This window comes from Ptychodera flava, assembly GCF_041260155.1.
Source record: "Ptychodera flava strain L36383 chromosome 3 unlocalized genomic scaffold, AS_Pfla_20210202 Scaffold_27__1_contigs__length_13241970_pilon, whole genome shotgun sequence".
NCBI classification, from domain to species: Eukaryota; Metazoa; Hemichordata; class Enteropneusta; family Ptychoderidae; genus Ptychodera; species Ptychodera flava.
The window spans coordinates 4,293,845-4,316,714 of NW_027248281.1; the positions used below are offsets into that span (position 1 = coordinate 4,293,845).

Genomic DNA, 22,870 nt, shown 5'->3' on the forward strand with positions numbered 1-22,870 from the left:
ATTGTCATATCTGTTTTTCAGTATTTTTGCACTTTGTAATACTTCAATCACTTGTTACTTTCACTTTTTTGTTTATCAATAGGCTAAACAACTGGCTGGTGTTGCAACCACTTATAGTTGCCGCGGCTGATGACCTAAAGTCATCGACAGGGGGTCGAGGGGACATGCTCCCCTCTTGAGAGGGGTTCCCCCTAGCCGCCCTTGAGACTTTGTGGGTTTTTAGAGGCTATTTTGAGCCCTTCTGTACCCTTTTTGAAACAATTTTATGGATTTCGTATTTCTAATGATTATTTTCATAGATGATTTTAAATGGCAAATTTAAGTGCAATTGTTGTGCTATGCAAGTAATAGTATTGGTCAGTATCATGTTGAACTATCCGGTTTCAACTTGGCAACACAGCCTGTAATGTGCATTTGTATCATTGACAAATTACTTTCAATCTGGACTTAAATTCAGTCATCGACGATAATATGTACACATGGCAGACATCGTTGACAAGGTGAATGTTGGGACTTCCAGCATGTCGTATGGAAATAGAAACTGTAATTTATACATAGAATTGAAATATTGAAAAATGTTAACAAATGCAGCTTATTTCCCCTGTTACAAGGTATAATTGTTATTTTTCGTATGAAAATTCAAGGGCATTCATAATATTTAACCTTTTTTCAAATGAAAGTCATAACATACAATAAAATATTTCTAAAATGTATTTATTATTATTAACATTGGAGCCATTGGATGACATAAAATGAATTCTTCCAGCTTTCCCTTCAAGTATTTGCAAATGCAGCCTTATGATTACAGCAGTATTTGTATCTGCAGAGATACTAATTTGTTAGAATATCTCCCAGATTTGAAACCTTACGTCAGAACTTTATCTTACCGAACGAAAGTATTCAATATCATCGAAAATTATGGCGACGCGACTCCATTTGAAAGGACTTGATGAATTGAACTCTGGCCGGATTTAATACATCATCCACTGGGTAGATTTGGACAGTAAATGGGTATGCCACCTTATCACGCAGTGACGGTGACGAAGCGTAGCCAATCTGTCAAATCAAGATTAACACCGTGTCAGTAATCTGGCCATCAGAATAGCAAGCGAAATATCCTTGGGTAAGACACACATTACTTTACTGATCCCAATGATTTTCCGTGCAAAACTTGAAGTGCCCACGCAATGCTGACTTACATAAAGGTTGTGGATTTATCAAGCTGTAAATTTCACTGCAACACACGTGACCACCAATTAGGGCGGATTCGTTCTTTTTGAGGTCAAAATCTTAACAGCACAGCATCTTCTGCAATCTACATGTACGTTACTATAAGAGCTCAAGGACTTCAAAATAATCTTGATCCCCAGCAAATAAAATCGAACAAACTTATTTCGAGGGTGTTTTAATGTCTGTCCGCAGATGCACATTAAAATGTCCAAAGCAATCTATGTGAAGGTTACACTTGCTGTCGATCTGCAAATAATTTTACCACAGATTTGCAAGGACTCTTATTTGATAACTGCAAAGGTTAATCGTTATGTTTATGCAGAACCAAGGTTCAATTGACAGAGATCGGTATCTAGAATTCTGTACCACTTACCAATTAAAACAACCAAATTTAAAACATGATTATTTGAGAACAAACTATTAGTTTTGTCTCACTCTTGCCAAATTCAACAAGAACTGTTTCTCACTGCGTTGATAAATAATTTCCGATTCATACTGCAAAAGCACTGAATCTTTTGGCTTTGAAGTGTGAACCAATTATTGCTATTAAAACGAAGGTATTTGTAAATGAGAGTAGATAGTGAATTTGTAGATTGATTTCCATTGTAATTCCATACGACAAAGTGCTTCTGGTCGTGAGTTGAACATCAGTGTAAATGGAAGCACTGCACACTCTCAGTAAATTGACATGCAGCTGTTAACTTCTGGCGAAGGAATAACATAGCAATGTCGCTTATGGAGATCATAATATGGTGATTATTGAACAACAAGTAGACCAAACCACTAAACCTGGAGCCTGTTTGTCTTTAATCCAATATCCGCGGGATTGACAACTTCATGAAAAGAATTGAACCGATGATGCGATTTGTAGTCTATCGTAATCACGTGATTGAATTTTAGAAGGCATAACATCAAACGTTACCTGTATAATGTTATATTCGGCGGCTACTCTGTTGACGACTGAGGCAACATTTGAAAACGTAGGGCCGAACATGGTTGTTAGTTGTGGTTTTCGGTAAATGAAGTCATAGAGAATATGCAATGCTCTGTCAGGCAACATCTGTGAAGAGATACATATTAGGAGATTTAGAATGTCTCTCGTGAGGGGAAAATGTAATTAGACTTTTGTGAAACGTTTACAATCTCGTGAACACTGCCGTAGGTAATATGGATTGTGTGTACTCCAGGAGAAAAAAAATGTTGAACACTTCACTCGTGATAAAATTAATGAAGAGATAAGACTATGAAGATGGGACATTGAAATTTGATTGCTACGTACACTGAAATATTTACACTGTGAAGGATACATCAGCATGAAGATAACGTATTCTGTCAGCGCACAGTTGATGTCAAGGTTAAACAACCACAAACACTTACGATCTCACGGCTGTGGCAGGTGCTTCCTCTATTCATGACTGGTATTAATTTGACAACACGATTTCTGCTACAAATACCCCGAGATATATTCGACATCACGCCAAGTAGGATTGGGTTCAATTTACTTTCTAAGCCACCTCATTAAAATTAGAAGACAACTAAATGTCATTAGAGCTTTCTTTGACATAATGACATACAGCTCTGTTCGTTTTCTTTAAATCTATTCATATATTCTGTGCACACACTTGACATTTCAGAGAATAGTCTTACTGTTCATTCCGGTGAAAACATGTGTAATATCCTTTCAATAGTCGAGGTATTACTCCCAGGTGCAAGCTGGAGATATTCACTTGGGAAACTTAAAAACGTAAGAACTTTAAATTTGTTGATGAACCACCGAGTACCGTACATTATAAGGTCATTTGAAGGTCTAGTTGTCGGATCAACATTCTAACAAATGGATGACTTGGGTTGCAGTGATAGTCAGTTTATTTTAGTGCATGTTTCTTTGTCTGTCTGCTTTGCGATCCTTTGTAGCTCTGTAACTGATTCAGATATGAACGAATGACAGTTGGTTTTCATCATTCCATCGTCAGGAAAACTGTTGGCGCTTTATTTCATCTGTGTGATATGACAGACATGCTTTTTCAACGGTTACACACAAATGTTGCTGTTTTCTAAAACAATAACCTATTTATAAACAATGACCAAATTACTCACTTGTGGCGTTAAAGATAAATATTGTGTGTCTTATTTTCAATATTGACTCGTTTTTTTAAGATTTAACGTAAATTCTCCAGATGCCAAATAATCTGTTATCAGTTTCATTTAAAATAAGTGTTATTTCATACAATGTGTGTTAACGTTGTATTCACGGCTTTTTCGATAAATCGTACCCTTCACAGTCGTACACAGCATATGGCAGTTATAAATAAAAAGCATATTGAAGTAACAGTGTACAAGAGAAAGAGGTCATACACGGCTAATTGAATAGCACGGCCTGTGGTCAAATATTGAATTCTCGAAATATCATTGTTGACATCAAGTCTCGTCTGTGATGCTTATCCCACCGTTCTCATAAATAAATATCGTTATCTGATGACGTAATGGATTTCATTCGATCCATGACTACGTTAAGTAGTAGAGGTACGATAAAACCATTAATGTTTCATCTACCATTGTCTTACTTGAACTAAATATGTGACTGTTTAAAAAATTATCATATCATGATGTGCTAATGATCATGATATTGACAACAAGACTTGGATACAGAGAGAGAAAGAGAGAGAGAGAGAGAGAGAGAGAGAGAGAGAGAGAGAGAGAGAGAGAGAGAGAGAGAGAGAGAGAGAGACAGACAGACAGACAGACAGACAGACAGACAGACAGACAGACAGACAGACAGACAGAAGGATGGCGAGAGAGTCGTAGAGAAGACAATGGACAGAGACGGAAAATCCCAACTAAAATATGCGTTTTACCCACCCTGGAGACGACAAAGTCAGCACCCATCGAAATGCAGCAGTGAAAACCCGACTTTTTAAAACACACGTAATGCTATTAGATCGAAAAAACACATTATATGATCTGTAACTATTCATTATTGCTATGGTGTATTTGGATGTATTATCCAATTATTCCCAGATCAGGCTTTTCTGAAGCAGCACAATGTGTCGTTTACTTAAACACACCCAAGTAATCTGTATTTTTATTTCCACCAGAATGACATTGTAATTTGATGATGCTCTAGTAGATTGCATTGATCCTCGTTCACCTTCACTGTGACGGTATTAATTCTCAAATTAGTGATTTTTTACTAAAATCTAACTTACGATTATTTCGACGAAAACATTTCGGAGATTTATTGGATATCATAAAAAAGCAGATGTATAGAATTATAATACTGCTAGAGTAACCAAACTATTTAATCACGATTGGCAGCTTGCTTAAAAGGAAATACGAGATCAACCATGCATTCTCATGAGGGAATTAAATGTTGTGTTTATCGACTGCTGAAAGAACGCATTTTCACATTCCTTTCGCCAATGTCATGGATGTCGTAGAAAGATAATTTATCAAATATACTGGGATTTAATTGAATTATAAAATAGCAGATCATCAGTTTCTTGGAATGATGGCCCCACTTTAATGTCTTCGACGAGATCACGTTTAGTGGCCTTTCTCGTAAAGTCACCGGTAAAGTCACGCATGTGGTTTTATTTCGCAAGAAAGTAGTACTTTATTTAAAAATGTGAACTGTACAACAAGCAATGCAAATCCAACTGTGTTTTTTGTCAGAAACTCTTACTTAAATATTGCCAAAAAGTAAATGAGATTAATTCCTATGAGTTGAAGTGATCTTGACATCATTTATCTTTGCTTTGCATCATGGAAAATTCCAGACTTGTGTATTGCGATTACAATGCTGAAAATCAGTCTTTTAACCATGTCGTTCTCATTAAGTAGATACAACTCAAAGAATCAATTCGCTGTGACTGGAAATACATCACAACAATGATCTACTCAGTCATATATGGGTTAGTTCACTACCGATGCCTATGTAGTCATCTAAGAAACATCTACACTTTCATGTTAGATGAGATTCTAGCTAGCGAATACTACAAAGTTCAATTTTGATTCTATTGTCAACTCTGCTTCATACTTTCTCTCCACTCAAAGAGTGTCAAACAATAAAATTACACTAAGGCTTTACGGTAGAATGCGCCTTGGAGACAGATATTCGGACTCTCAAACTTTTACAATTCTTTTCTGATCTACCCACTGGGGTTCATTTTAAAACTCTGGGTGTAAGAAAACTTTTCACTAGCTTAGTTTTTCGAAATTCCAAAATGAACACAGGGATGGCGATCATTTTGAATTTTCAAATGTTGGTAAATCTTGGGTCATTTGTTTCTCTAGTACCAAAAGTTGCACCGTGACCCCAGATATTTATTCTTGATTTTGAAAGAGAATGTTTGAAAGATTTTTTGAGGAAAGTTTGAGCAAAAGTGTGAGTCTTTCACTTTCGAGGCGCATACTACCTTAATCAAACCCTTTAACCCAAGTCTTCCCGTATGGTCTTCCATCTACGTGTCAATATCGCCTGCACTCTGGTCTACTGCTCCATAAAATTTTTCATCAATTATGTTTACGTGATGTGGTACCACGGATCGCATTGAGTTTTAATACATACCTACAAATAACACGATTGGAACTAATTTGGGATAATTGGATTTTCGTTTTTTCAAATTTCTCTAAAATGTTAGGTGCCCTATAGCTGAATGTTGCGATATTACAAATTACTCATAAAAACAAGTGTGTAACTTAAAATGAAAAGTAGATCTGCTTACATTTGCAGATCAAATAGGCATTACTTCACCATCCAATTATCCCAAATTAGTTCCAATCATGTTAAATTATTCATTCATTCATTCATACAATCGCGAAGTTCTTAAATTGCTACTGTGTGTCGTGTTCTTTTTTTTCTGAAAATGACCCGAACAGAACGAGTGCAAAGAAAATTATGGCTGTAAAACATCGTAAGGTCAAAGTCAAAACCACGCTCACACGAAAAACGACGGAAAATTGCGTAACAGTATACGTATGGAAGTATTTTGGCGCCATGCCAATTTTGAAAGGCTGGGATTCGATGGATAGCAGATTGAGAAGTAAATCGTGGTGATTATATTCTCTGTATTTATTGAAACATAGCCTTCGGCGCCAACAAATCAATAATTGAATAGTGGAGATCATTTCTCAGAACGGAAGTGCGTTTAAATTGATATTTAAGTTACAAGAAATGATTTGATCGGATTCATGAGTAAAATATGATTTATCGTAACACGTCCATTTATTCAGGCAGTGTTTATATCCAGTGTGTCATCATACTTTTGAGAAACACTGCTAAAAGATACGAGTTTGTACAATATATTGTTCGAAACTAACGTTCGACGCAATTGCATCAATGCTAATTTGTTAGTTTCCCGCAAACAGAAATAAGAAGGAAAATTCATTTCACAAGAACGACAGGATAAGTGGTTTAAGCAAACTATACAACGTTTGGTGAGTAGAATCGAGTTGATGGTAAACCACTTGTTTTACAAATCTTCTCACAAACTGCGTCGTAACAGCAGGGCCTATTTTGCATCGATTTCAATGAGATTGCAAACTTCTTTCCTCTTACTCTATTGGTCTCTACGTGATTGTAATACCAAGTAGCCTGATCGATTTGTATAAAGAGTAATTTGACACCGTAAGTTCAGCGTTTGAAAGTGTCGACCACTGCCTACGAATCCCACGGCTTTGCATTGTTCTGTATCCGGAGAATGGAATTTAATATCTGATATGGTATTACATTGTCATCGGGTGATTGTTGATCGGTAATTATACGAACTCACGTAGAGATGCCCTATCATATTCGGCGAAACTGAAGCCTGACTGTACTAAACATCTACAATACTTTATCAGGTTTGCCTCGTTCCACTGAAAATGATAAAAGCACTCTTTGATCGTAAATGTCATCTGATAATGATTTCTTCTTCTCGATGCAAACTTACATCAATGGAATGTTACGTCAATGAGAGTACATGATCTGTCGCTATTGGTGTGTGAATTCTTACAAACCATTTTAACTTTAGCCACACACAGTTAAGCCATAGACTCTCGAGAAAAACACTACAGCTACACGTTCACGTGTTCTACTTATCAGACTTTGTGAAAAAGTATGACGTACACCGAATAATTTCCCGCCAGGTAACTTGAATACCCTCTAAACTTTTGTTGAGTGTTCAATGTACATTCCAGGAAAGTTACTTGAGATATCCATGGAAATGCATTACTGTTACTCGGACTGCCCAAGACAATGCATAAACGACATTTCTCGCGAGAAACGTATCTATTGGGATTTTTTGGCTACAATGACGATGTAAAGCAATTTATTTACGTCTGATAACCATCCTTATTCCATAACAATGATGTTTCTGCATAAGTTGTAACGGCATCGAGAAATGTCCATTGCCTTGATAACTTTCATACTTTGACGTAAACACGAAAAACCGTGAAAATACTGCGTTTTCATGATTCGTCATGTTGACTTGCACCACACTAAAGTGTCACTTATAAGATAATTTACCATCGTGAAATCCTAATAAGTATATAACAGAAATGCCAACGATTCACATATGTAACTATTTACGTATTGAATGTTTCAATTCGTTGTTCTATAGTCATCTTATGGTTCTATTGAATAAGACTTATCGTGTTGTTTGTTGACTTGGAAATACTATATCGCTTGTTCTTACAGCTTCAAAACTGATTTTTTATCCGTTAGGCCTACAGTATAAATGTCATTCTACAAATACACGTCCGTCTCTTTCTTCCGAAGTGAAGTATCAAACTTCAAAATAATATTTGGATTACAGCGGTCGTGCAAGCATATAAAAATGTTATAGAAAACTTGGTTTGCTGAGTTTAATATCAGAGGCACCGCCAGACAAATCAATTGCGAGGAATTTTCTTCTCGGCTGTTAGTTAATAGAATGACTGAAGAAGAAATTTCTGTCTCAAGTAAATATTGAAAAGGCATGTCAAATGTTAAATTATCCCTTTATAGAACATATCTAGCCATGTACTTCCTGTTTATATTTGGAACTGAACACAATGACGTCAGAGGCAAATAAGGATAGACAATCGGGCAGATAAACTGGAAATCATGCAAACAGAAGGCAACTTGAAGACAGCAAGGACTACACTATGGTGATGACAATCAGCGAGTAAGAGTATATATGTCACACATGGATTATGATTATAGTCACCGTTCCACTGTAAATACACAATAATAATTATAGTCAGCCGTATATCACTGAGTAATGTTATTTCTGAATTTATTGAGCGAGTATTTCAAACCTTCCTGTTGCGACAAAAGACTCACAAATTATCTTGTTTGAAAAGATATCGATGTATCATCAGTTTGCGGTAACTTCCCTGCTTTATATCTTCAAAACTCATTTGCGTCATCCTTTTAACAAAGTTATCTTGAAAACAATAAATAAATGCTGCAGTGATCCGGTTTCAGTTTTAAAGGACTGGTTGTACTGTAACCATAGTTACACTGATTGAACTTCCCGTCTATTTTATTTGGACTTTTGTTGGCATTCTTTCAATACACAGAAACAATAGTTCAAGAGTGCCATCGAAAATGATCTTAGTGATTCTTTAATAATCATGATAATACCTATCGGGTAACATCAACAAATAAAAGTTTGCGTTCATGCAAATATCATACAGAGTACTTTTCTTACGAGTAGTTAATTGCTTCATATGAAAGCTGTAAAACCTGCTGACATTTACTCCCTCTCTTCAAGTAAAACGCTATGCTGGATTTTGAATCGCGAACAATCGAACAGTAAACTTTCTGTACCGCATCCGGAGGTTCAGCTCATGCAGTCATATGCCAATAAAATGGTAAATCAAGATTATGAAGTATCACTTCACGTGGCGAGGTTCTTTGTTTCTGGAATAAAACGAGACTATTCGTAGGTCCTTGACACAATTTAGTCAAGGTTAACATAAGGTTAACATAAGAGACACAAATTAAAGCCACGATCAGGACATAATTGTAACATTTTTTGGAAGACCCGCATTAGATGTTACAATTTTATGAACATTACGCGCGCAATCGTACGGCAATTCTTAGCTGCGATGTCGTGCTTTTTAAACGAAATTTACCTTTCGATGAGTCAGCAAAAATTAAATGGCGGAAATGCCTATTGATGTGTGGGAGTGGCATGGTGCTACAGGGATTTTAATATCTTCCCTGAGGCAGTTGACGGCCGTGCTGACAGAAGCTTTAGAAAGTCTCGTACTGCTCCTGAGTTGTCAAACCAAGGCTTGACAGAACGGATGTATGTTGTCTAGTATCGGGAATTAGGCGACGAATGTGGTCGATAAAGATTTGGCAATACCGACCACCAAAATTGCCGGGGACTAGAAAGTCGGGCGGCGGGAATGGGCGACAGGTATATCCGATAAAGAACTGACAATTTTCCGGACATAGAGAGCGTGAATAAGGTTGACAGGCGGCGGGAACAGGGTAACAGAAGTGTCCGGTAAAAGACTAGTACTGACAATCTTCGGTACCACAAGTACGGGTATATGCATGTCTGATGGCGGCGATTGGTCGACAGGTGCGCTAATTAAAGGGGCGACCAATTTCCCGCACTTAAAGTGCGACGATTGGAACTGCATTCAATGGGCTGCCGGGAACAGGTATGCCGGGAAAGAGGTTAAAATTTCCCGTACAAAAAGCGCGTAGGTTGGAATTGTTGTCAACCGGCAGCAGACCACAGGTGTGCCCGGAAAAGGGTCGACATTTTCCGTACCCAAGAATGTAGAACGGAATGGCCTTTAGAGGGCAGTTAGCGAAAGCTTTACCCAATAAAGGATTGACAATCTGCAGAACCTAAGGTCCGTGAAATTGAATAACTCTGAGCGGGCAGCTTGCGATAAGTGCCCGATAAAGAGCTGACTATCTTCCGTACCTAAAGTGCGGCAATTTCAATGATCATATACGGGCAAAAGCCGACAAGTATGGCGCTGCAGTTCTAAAAACCTCCCGTCAGAAAGACAAGAATGTACAAATTTTATTCTGCGTCTACATTTGCCGCAGATAGTATTATCTATACCTGCCACACATCATTTTAGATTGATTTTCTTTTTTAAACGAAATTTACCTTTCAATGAGTCAGCAAAAATTAAATTGTCGGAAATGCCTATTGATGTATGGAAGTGGAATGGCGAACGTGTCTTTCTGAGTTCAGAAATAAAATGCTAATAGAGCAATTTTAAGATCGAAATTTGGTCCAATTTTAATGTAAATGGTCAAGTGAACCGATGAGGTTATGCAATTTACCCATATTTCGACTTTCATTCTCTGATTTCAGGGTGAAAAAATGGTTGGCCGAATAATGTCACAGATTGGCCGCAATCTGCTATCCGGAATTACCATGCTTATTTCGAAATCATACGCTCCATATTGAAAACAGGAAATAGAAATATGAGTGTATTTCAGTATTCAATAGATTTTAGCGCACAAAAAATTCAACTAAATATTTGTTTTTAAATTCCTTTATTAAAATCTTGTTGCTGTAAACAGGTTGGCCGCGATTTGGCACTGATTTGAAATAGCTCAAGCAGCTAAATTCTACATTACTGTACATCTGCATTCGAACTTCGACGCAAAGTCACGAGGCCAAGTTAAGGTATGGCATTCGAGGGACTCGAAAATGGGCACCGAAGAAAACGCTTGTCTGAATGCTCCCTTTCCGACCCTTTATTGTAATACGGCATGTTGAAATGCATGTTAAACTGGCAATGGCTACGGTTACTTCAGCCACCAAAAGCGTAACCTTTTACGATGTTGAAGTTACAGCGGTAAACATTCGTTATGGCTATGGTGGCAGGCTCACTCCTATGTTCAATTAGTTACGTCATTTCCGATGGCAAGGCCCGCGAATTCCGAAACGACCCGAATGGCAGCCAACTTCAAAATCGCACAACATATTGCATTTTTATAATATTTAACCGCGTCGTTTCCTTGGGATGATGGGTTTATTTGATAAAAGTAAGGATGGCAAAATCAAATAGCATGGCTCATTTTAAGCAAAATTAAGTTTGAATTTATGCCGGATTTACATTTTAAGCTATATGGCAGCTAACACTTTTGAGACAATTGAAAATTATAAGGAGCCAATTGTCCCAAATTAGTTCCAACCGTGTTATTTCTACATGTATAAGGACAACATTATGTATAAATGGCGAAACCGTTATATCAACTGCTTAATAAGCATGGCTAATATGAATTCCTTTTCGTTGACTTAGTGATAAAAGGTCATTTTACCAATTTAAATTGTCCTATTACACAAGTTAGTATTTTGACACAAGAATACATAACTGACTACCCAAGGGACATCATTTCTCACACCCCTCTTTAAGTTGTTAAATTCTGTCGTAACTCTTCTCATAGACTTTCTAATCCAACTTGAAACAATAATGCCGGGTCAAATTACCAAGAAATGACTGATTCCATTTGATTGCCAAATACACGTATCACATGAGGTAAAAGAGAAAACTTCAAGTTTGAGGTCGGCGGAATTAATTTGCTACAGCAATTGACGATTTCTATTCTTCCTATCAATACAAGTGTTTGCAATGAAAGTTGATGAACGCCAAACATTTGAGAGCAAATGATTCTTGTTTCCGCAGGCGTTGTTTGGAGACGATTTGTGAGAATGGCGCTAATTTCAAAGATCCTTGAATAACGACAAGTATCCAAAAAACCATAGATCACATGATATCTCAATTATCATTACTAAACATGAGACTTCTTGGATAGATTTGGCGCGCATTCAATGCACCGACTTCGACTGTATTGTATCCACATCAAAACATCTGAAATCCCATTCGTGAACTAAATCATTAATTCTGAAGTTCGAAACATGAGGTTAGTTTTCACTATTCTGAAATGGCTTCCGACAGTGGACCACATCCTCCTGAGGGGAAATAGTACTCATCGTGTAAAGTTACCATGGCAACATAGTGAAACGCATGCATGCTAACGGTATAGCATTTCGTTTTGATTTATCTTCCCTTGCACAGAATGCGATCAAATCATGGTAAAGTCAGTGTCTGAAATGCTCCTCATAAGAGCTCTTGTTTACGATCGACACCATGCCAACCAATGCTGCGGTGCGATAATGAGAGTCTCTAGTTTTAAAAAAGTAGAAAATAGTGGCGAGTGCTGAAATACTCTCCTAAATTCAAAACTAGCTTTGTTCATATTGCATGGTCAACTCATCAAGGGAAAAGTGACCGTAATGTATTTATATATTAATTTATTCATAGATTTCTTCTTGTTTCGATAAATTTGATCACTGAAATATGTGTACGGTGTTCACTCAAAATCGTACCGCAATTTAACTTGAATAGAACGAGCTTCATTTCCATCGGTGAAGTACATTCACGAAAGGACACATTTAAATTTAATGTATAATCGATCATCTTTATTAGTGATGGGTGAATTATTCAGATTTAATAATCGGTTATTTCACAGAAAATGTAATTGCATTTTGGAGACAGTAAATTGATGATACTGTCTGTTTCCTCCGTGAGTTGTTTTATGTAAATAAATGTCCTCTACAAAAATGAATTGGCATATATGTAAACGAAGAAACATAATCCTGTTTGCATCTTCCGTATTGTTCATCCTGATGTAAGATGGCAAGTTTAGACGTTCGTTCCATTGTTGTGCTTTGTTGGACTTTAATTACATATTTATCAAAACTTCGTCAATACCAGTGAATTTTGTGACGTCATCCCCTTTTATTATTATTGATAATGTATTCCATTATCCAGATTTGAGCTCGCCAATTTACAAATTCACTGGCAATGCAAAAACTTCAAAATAATAGCTATAATGTACCGCCCTCCTGACCAATAATGGACTCAAGCAAACGTTGCACTTCATAATGTACTTGGCTTCGCCTCGTATTATTTGAAGATGTCTTACTGGTTACTGTAAAGGCAGGTTACAGTGCTTGCCATAAATGTGTAATAATTACAGTTCTCAATTGTGTTAAATCTTTAAATTGGGCGATGACATACTTTCTGCAGTCGAACTGACCGTCAGTATCGTCAATACTACTTTGGTGAACTGAGGACTCAAAATCTCAACGTGTCGTAATTTTTATCTTCTGTCCCTGGAGACATAAAATCCTCTTCTTCGCCACATATCATGGGGTTGGGATGGAGGTGTCTTGGTCTCAGCACAGGTTTCTTCTTGCTATTGTTTATTTTATTTTAATACCTTTGACTATGATACGTATTGCCAATAAAAATTTATATTGCCAACTTTTGATGTCTTGGTTTTATATCAGCACTGGTTTTGTAACGATTTCTTTTTTCCTTCCCTGTGTCACGTAATTGTCTTTTGACAATCCTACGCGAAGTTCATAGACGCAACAAAGTGACAAAACTCCCCCGGGGAAGGACATGTAAGTAATCCCCTATGCACATACCAGCCAATTCTCTCTACATCTTAGTTTACTCTAAGATCATCAATGATTCAAATAACAAGGTCACTTCATTTCAGCTTTCTACAAATACAGTGTACAGAGTTTTTCTAGGCTACATTATGTTTTTGATTCTTAGAAGATATGATCAGCTGTTAGTATTGTGTGTCCAGCAGGAAGAAAGTTGTGAGTCTTATAAGGGACAGACTATTCTGAGAACACGCTCTCACTATCAGGTTGATGTTTAATGCACTTTAAGCTGTCTTAAGAATGCCCCGCCTGACAGCCATTTGCCAGCTTACTTTATCTCGCCTATTTTGTTGCTGTAATTTGCAGTCAGTCCGTCTGACTCTTGTTTCATCGACCATCGAGACACATTCTGTCACAAGTCCAATCGTATTTAACTTGAAGTTCTACCATGATCTTTCAATGTCAAGGTACATGTATGCATACTGTTTGATATTTTGCGAATTCATAAATTAAATTAACAGTGCCGTATAGGGTTAAACATGTGACGATTTCACAAAAAATTTGCACCTTTTAACATGACATCGTACATTAAGGATGTCGCCGATTAAGATGGTAAGAATAATTTCACATCCACAGTCCTAATTCTGCGTTGACTTATTCTTAGGCCCCCCTACTACAAAATGTAAAGTAACGCAAAATGAGATGTGACTTCGTTAGGTAATTTTCATCGCAGGTAGACTGAGGTTTATACTTTCCAGGAGTTCTCTCTGGTTCTTTCTATTCCACAAGTCGCATTCTCAGTATGATTAGCGAACATTCTTCTCTTAGGATTTTTTAACGAATCAATGGCCCTAGCAGTCACAGACATTGCAGTGCCTGATGATGTATCTTTCAATAGAATTGCAGCGTTATTTCAGCGCCTTTCATTCCTGCGCAATTCTATAAATCTTTAGAAACCGCCGCAAACAAAGCTTTCACGTCAACGTTTGCCACAATAGGCGATAAGTTTTTTGTTCGATGTGCGCCCATTATTAGAAAACCTGACGAGCGATGTGGACAATGCCTGCATGGTGTGAACTAAGCTCCACTGAAACTAATCCTCCGATATTTATGACAACTGGCGATTGCAAGTGTTTATGTGTTGATTGTTTCCAACATATTATTCATAAAACGAACAATGAAATCTATCAATTATGACGAAATTATTAAATGCATGTTTGGAATAAATCATTCCTCGATTGAGAAGAAGCTTAATATTGCCTTTAACATTAGCAAACGTGATCTATCGATATATGACAGTTTAAAATTAAGTGATGGTGGATAATATATTCCATTGTGTTTACATCTGATCAACACTGAACAAATAACAATAAAAACAAACACTGTTGAATAGGCGTCGATAGAAGTATACGGAATTTTTCAAATCGACCTCATTCAAAAAATCAATCACAAGGTGATGGCATCTCCCTCCCTGTAAAAACTAAATTTATCTTGAAATGGACTATTCGACGTGTTACCATTCAAGTACTTCGAACATCATCTGTTTACCTCCGAGTCGTTTTTTTTTAAATGATGCCACATATCTATTTCTCATTTCAAGATATAGCTGGAAACATCCCGTAAATGGAACGCTCCGTCGATTCCTTTGACCTAATTTGCTTTCATAGGATTACTGAAAAAAATTCACTGTGTTTGGAGAATGAAATTCAGTTACTGGTCTTTTGCATGACACAACCGACACTGTAATTCGATTTATAAAATTGAACCTCGTGTGACCGGGTCTCACAAGATTAAACTACATCGATATCAGATAGATTGGCTTTGAGTCTCTTATATCGATATCACGTTCACAGAAAGTTCTAAAAGAAGCTTCCGTTTACGACAGACAGCAAGCAGATGAACGACATCACAAACGATTAGATAGAGACACTTGGGACTATTAGATATTAAAGCTATGATAAGCCAGAGCGAACATGATAAAAGCCATCCATTGCACACTATTGGAAAGTAAAACCATCTGACTGTAAAAAGTATCTTTAAGGGATATACTAGCTGCCATGTGTCTCTATATGTCGGTAGGTCTGCCAATCTGTCTGTCTATCTATTTATCTATCCTTCTGTAGCTCAATCTTTGTCATTGTTATGTAGTAAAAGCTGTACAAGTGGAGTTAATTTTGCATTTCCGAACACGAACACAAATGCGACATGTATGTACAACCTAGTTTTGGTCAGTTTACTCGTGAAAAGAATATTTTTACATAAACCAGGAAACAACAAACAGGTAAAATCTGAAAATATATCAGAATTTTTTCAAGGGGTTTTATGGATGCATTCACAAACACCTCAAGGGGGATCAAAAACATTCAGATTTTTTTTCAAATGCCCCCTGACAAACTCAAAATGTGTTCAAATCCCCCCTGGGGTGGAGAGAATCAAAAAGTTTTCAGATTTTTTACAAATGTCCCCCTAACAAACTCACAATGAGTTCAAATCCCCCTTTTTGACTTGCTGTAATTTTGAAATCCCCCTCAAAGGGATGGGACAGAAATTACAGGAGGGTCGCAAATTTTTGGCGCAAGCAATTTTGAAGGGTCAGGAAATTTCAGGCATGCTTTTCAGGGAGGGTCACCATTCTTTTTGCAGCTTTTAGAAGGCAATATGTGACCGTCATAGGGTTTCGTCTAAAAATATCAAATCATGACACACGGGAGTCTGTTAATAACATTCCCCCTTAAATCAGGCTATATTTGAATATTAATGCATGTATGTTTGATAATTCATGTAAATGCACTTTGCTTGAAGTGGGAGGTAAAACGTGCATATATATATATATATATATATATATATATATATATATATATATATATATATATATATATATATTATATATATATATATATATATATATATATATATATATATACAAGAAATTTGACTGTGGTATTTTACCGAGAATGTTTATTCAAAATATGTGTAGGTCTATGACAAAACTTTGAATATTTTTTCCAATATTAAACTCTCTATACTTGTGCATATATAGACGTTAGATATTTGACATAATTGCACTTGATAAGAATAGGGCTGTTACAAGTGCATATGTGCACAAACACTTGATTTGGAATTTCACCGAATTGTTGATTCTCTGTACATTGTATTGTATAAAAAACTAAGAATATTTATTGACAACGCTAAACTAACTAAATCTGTGTTTTTTACAATTGATACAAATGTACTTGATTCAAATACGGCGTTTGAAAGTTCAGATAAGGACAACAAATATGATATTGGAATTTCACCCAAAGGTATTATTTCACTTTCCATGGTTGCCTACAGGTAAACTATTAAGAATTTTCCCTGACAAAAGTTGTTATATCTCTGGTATGTAAGTATTATGCTTATACATGTAAGTACTTTTCATATGGAATTTGAGGTTGTAATAATCAGAATTTCAGAAGAGAAAAGTCTCAGTGAAAGCTGACGAGTGCCGTCGTGTCGAAATACAGTCTGTTCAGCTAAATGCAACAGATGCTATTTGAAATAAAGTGACCACATTGGACGTCAAGCATCGTGGAGACACTGTGTTCCATTATGTACATACTGTCTCCAGTAATTGATGTCACCTTTTGACTGAAGCAATCTAGGAACACATTATTTTAGACAAATCATCGTTTAACTCTTTTCATTCAAGTCTTGGCTTTTTCCAAACTAGTACAAGTGCATTGCATGTTGTCCGTTGTCGATAGTAATTGGTGATATTATGCACAAGACGTTACCACTCTCGAGGTACACATCAAGTTTGTGGGCTGAAATCAAATGTATTTGAATTAAAAAGTACGCGTGTTTTCCACTCATATACATCCGAGTAACATATTATTTTCATGTAATTTAACAGACAGCGTTGATTTAAAATGGCATTGAAGAAATAAATGACTATTATCGTTGCTCAAGGTACACGCAAAATCTGAGAAATGGACTAAGACATCAAGCTTACCATGAAATAAAACAGAAAATGATGTACAGCCAACCACTAGCATTTACAAACTGTACTGTACATAGAAATAGTATGTATGGCCTTACATCGTTTTGCTGAATAGTAGATCGTTAAACCTCTGACAGAGTAGTCGTACGAGGTTAAAGTTAACGTTGGCAATAGATTGTTGCACTGCTTGTAGATTGTTGTGAATCAAACCTGTCAGCTTTCGAATTCCGAAACTATCAATTCAGGTGATATTACTTGACCCCTGATAATGCCTAGGTCTGTTACATTTAAATAAGATTTGATAGCATGGACAAGATCACTATCTGTTAATTTATTACGCGCATAAAAGACACGCACGAAATTCAAGTACGCCAGCAACGTTCACCGTGCGCAGAAAACGATGTGCGCAACACTAAGGCACATCCAAGATTACCTCATCTAACGGGCAAGAAATAAACCTGTTTAATCACTTTTTCCTACATGCCACGTGACTACATCTAAGCCAATCACGATAACCGAATGATACTTTAGGTGTAATAATTCTTAATATGAATGCATATAAACATTGCCATTTGCTTCCCTTAATCTGATCTTAATCCTTTTCACCCGAGGCCTTTCAATGTTCTTTGAACAGAAAAACGTAAAAGATAAGAATCGTCAGAGTTTATAGAAATTCTCACCTCGGTGTAATTACCGACCAGTGTTATCTCATATTCCGTCAGGATCTCGGAGCAGTTATTGACGTCAGCGACCGCTTTCTCCAGTACGTTTTCGTATTGCCGTAAGACTGTGTCTGTTCGACTTGGTAGCAATGCTCCGATGTAGATCCGTGTCTTGTCAACACACCAAGCATCTATCAGACAATAACATATACAGTCATCGTAATCAGATACACGGACAAGAAAAAGTAATGACGCAATCAAATCAGGAAGGGGCACGGCTCTGTACAGTTAAACATTGAGGTTTGAAAATGAGAGGATAAAGGTCTTGTTTGTACAATGACGTTGTTCGAATTTATTTCACAATAAAGGATTTCCCATTTACAGATAAAAATACCCAATAACTTGTACAAGGTGTAATCTCCCGCTGGTCCTTCTAAAACAATGAACAAAAGATGAAAAGTACCAACAATAAATGAACTGATCAATGTGTGTTGAGTAATAAACCTATTTTGTTTCTTTGCCGAAGGATATATTGCAGTAGTGACAGATCAATTAAGTTCTAGCGTTAGCCTACAAGTCGCATAGGTTGATCGTACTGTTCTAACAATCCATCTCGCATGAACCCTGCACAAGGCAAATTCATCCAAAACAAGGTTGCTTTTCGCGTAAAACCTGGCACGCAAGTAGTATGTTTTATAAAATTGCATAAACGAATTAAAGTTGTATTCTTGAACAGTGACTGTCACATACATGTTTTGTATTTAAGTTCACACGCAGTGACGTCACCACGTCTGTATTTGGCATGTTAACAAGTCAAAACTCTGTCCAAATACGCACAATTTCACGCCTTGTTAGGTCCGTTGACGATGTCAAGGTGGTTACGTTTGAGCGGGAACTGACAAAAGTCTACTTTCAATTGATTTATTCACTAGCACAAAAAAACTAGCAGTGGGGAGAAAGAATTTGGAATGAACGCGAAACGTGATACACATGTACTTCGACAAGCCTGGTATTGTTTGTCGGATCTGAATCAGTGAAAGTGTAAAATCTTTGTCATTGAACAGTGGTATCCAATATCACTGCCTTTTGGTGACATTCTCTCTAGCTTTGACTTGTCAATTCGAACAGGATCACGGAAAATCACACCCTGACTTCAAATTCAAAATCCCAACAATCACTAGCTAGATGTCTACTTTGCAGCTCCGTTAAACCAAATATTATCTCCTAAAGTTATGGGTGTTCTGTTTTCACGTGTTCAAATCTTCGTTTTACATCATGGTTTAGTTACAAAGACACTCTGTTTATAACAGTTTATTTCTCCTACATACCAGAGCTATGCAAAATTTTATCTTCGCACTTGAGTTTGTGTAGTATCAAAGTAAAATAACTTCAAGTAGCAAAGTCAGAAACTTATCCGAAGGTTTACCACCGAATAATTACAAGTGTGCACAAGATCAGGTGCGCATTTAATATTTCATATATTTCGTGATGCCATTGAACAAGATTTCATCAGCGTTATTAAAGTCTGATACTGCGCAGAACGTTACTACATTGTTTCACTTTTTTGCTGTGTTGCCTAGGTTGTAGTGGCCAATTTCATAAAGCTCTACCTGATACAGATAACGTTACATTATGGATACGGTAACATTGAAAACATCGTAACTTTCTGAGGATGAATATAGGATACTGCTGATGATGTGCTGCAATAATTTGCCGTAAATATTGTGAAGAAAACAGCCAAGTCTTGATGACTGAATCTTAATGTGCCTACGTTGAATTTTACATCCGGGTAACTATCTCGTGGCATTTTCTGGAAACCTTTGAGGTAGTTACCATTCTTCAGTCAATTTCCAATTCTTTTGTACTTTCAGCGATAGCACGCAGTTGCCCTCGCTCTGCAAATGAACTAAACGTTCCAGGAATACAAAGGTGAAATCGTACTTCCTTGAGCAGTACCTGGAAATAATTCACAGCTGCGGGTACTTTGAAAGCAGAATCACACATTCATTATCGAATGAGAAGGATAAAAAATTAATATGAGCAATAATGTAACTAATGTATTTTGCAATAAACATATCAAGTAGATAGGTATAACAAGATTACTTTTCGCTAAATGAATTACATGATGTACGATCTGGCAAGCTATTTTGCCAAACTGTTTCGTTATTCAATTATTGTACTATGAAATTGCACATCATTAAATTATGTTTTAAAAAATCTCCCACTTTAGCTGCCAGATGTAACAGGTTTGGGTCTAACTTCTATCAATTCTCGCTGTAGTCTTGCTGCTATTACAGTTAGTGAAAATCCGAGTAATTGTATACACAAACCTCAGTTTATTAAAGGCAATTGCTAAATTTAATATTATTGAAAAGGAGAAATATGAAGGCCCATCCATGATTTAAAAAAGACTACGAGTTGCATAGATTATTGTAACACACCTCATCCGCAGTCTGTATTCTAATTCGCCAATTGATAGTCACGTGGGATGCATTCTTTTTGTGCTGATCCACGTAAACGACGTCATCGGGCATCATTCGTTTGAACTGTTGCCTGCCAGGCATCAGTTCTGAAAAATGATGCCCGCTGACGTCAAAAACGATATTTGACGCGAACGCGGACCGGAATGTAAACAAAGATGTCGTCTGCGGCCGATCGAAACGATAATCCAGAAATTTCTTGGTTTATCCTACTTTCTGAAGAAGAATTGAAAGCTTTGGTTTCCAACAAGGACTGGATACGGACAAAAACTATAATCAAAGGTGAATTGAACGTTTTGCAGAAGTATTGCGGTCTTTTTAGGAAAAACTTTTTCTTACTGAACCACTCCAACATATTACATCATAGACCTACATGCGACAAGTTTTGTGTATAGTAGGTTCTATGCATGGCTACGGATGAGGTGTGTTACAAACACATATTGAATGGCATGAGGACAACAGCATACGTCTTTAACCCCTCGGGCCTGTGGATCGTCCCCAAAAACAGACTGTTTTCCTCGACCTTCGGCCTCGGGAAACGTTTCGTTTTTTGGGTTGACTCACAGTCCCTCGGGGTACAGACGTATGCTGTTGCCCTCATAGCCAGTCAATATGTGTATACTGTCGGCTATGGTCATTGTACTTTCCCGATTCAAACAGCTACCCAAATAAATCACAAATTATGTAGTTCCCGGGCAAATTATTTTATTTTCATTTGTATTTCGTGTAAACGACTCGTCATCTGAACGATCAGCAGTCACGTGAAATCATTAAAACAAAATAGTGAAAATTCGAGATTTAGAGCTTTACGCAAGGATAGTGACTTGTTATCAAATAACATGAATATCAAGTGTTCTTTTGCTTTGGCGTAAAACGCAGTTGCAGGTAGGATGATTGTTATCGTTTTGTAATTTTTGTTCAATGTCAAACTCTGCATCTGGTGTTATAAAAGGCAAACCATGCCACTATAGATAAATTTCCAGGATACCTGAGCCAGTACTTGATTACCAGCGACAGTACAAAAACAGCATACCACGTTTCATCTGCTTACATTTCACTGCCATGGAAACCACAATGATGACAAAAGTATTTCTAAGTTCCTTAGAAAGCGATACTGTGAAACTTATAAGCGTACACATAAATATAATTCTTTGAATGAAAATATCATCTCAATATTACAACAAATGCTATTCACTTACTTTTGTTGAGAAAAGCCAGAACCAATAGAACGTACAAGATTTTTATATTCCATACATCATTAGCCATCCTTCAGCACGGAGTACTGCGATACGGCACTTCTTAACAAACTGCGTCTACACACGCAACTAAAATATCGGAAAGCTTAGTCGGTGTGACGTCATCTCCAAACAACAGTGAACATATGGTGCTAAGCTATTGGATCTCTCGGCTTTACTACAACAATGCTGATTGGTCTTTTATAGACGTCACAATTTCATTGTATTTAAAGCAATGGATTCATCATTCGAGTTGGGCAACGCATTTTCACACAGCTAGTCGGGGATAAATTTGAATAATGAATGATGTATATAACCATCCCTAGAATGTACAATGCTCTATGTGGTTGAAGGCAATCCTGAATGTATCGAGTCTACATTAACATGCATTCTATTACAAATACAGAGATAGAAATATATTAAGACAATGTGAGCGATAATTGTATTAAACGCTCCAAGAATACTTTTGATAAATAATTTGTGAGATTACTGAACATTGCAGAATGATCACAGTACGGTGGCTATTCCATTGTGATATCTGCAATGTGTGGCATGTTAAAATAGCCTACAGAGGGATTTACGTCCCTTGCGCCTTTAGCTCCGCTATCTTTATGTTTTGATATATTTCCAGTACGTTGGTCTTGTTTGTAAAATACAGTTTCATGTGCTACTCTAAATGTCACTGGAAACCCATGGAGTTTAACTTAGCGACGTGGCATGTTCAACGAGGAATTTCCAAAACAATAGTTGACAACTAAATTATAGTGTCACTGCATATCTTACTCGATGTGTTGTGTTAGCAAGGCTAATCATTTCTATTCTAATATACTTGAGAGACAAGAAGAAACATGTTTCCGTTTTACAGCAGAAAAGT

General features: G+C 36.9%; 1 protein-coding gene across 1 annotated transcript in view; it reads right to left on the reverse strand.

Moving 5' to 3' along the window:
* Positions 1-22,088, reverse strand: part of LOC139126378 (gamma-aminobutyric acid type B receptor subunit 2-like) — a 35,484-nt gene extending 13,396 nt beyond the window's left edge. The window contains exons 1-4 of the mRNA XM_070692445.1: positions 21,961-22,088; positions 18,300-18,472; positions 2,153-2,290; positions 888-1,056 (exon numbers count right to left, since the gene is read on the reverse strand). The gene's annotated coding sequence lies outside the window, so the exon portion shown is untranslated. The remainder of the gene's footprint in view (positions 1-887; positions 1,057-2,152; positions 2,291-18,299; positions 18,473-21,960) is intronic.
* Positions 22,089-22,870: the final 782 nt, after the last annotated feature.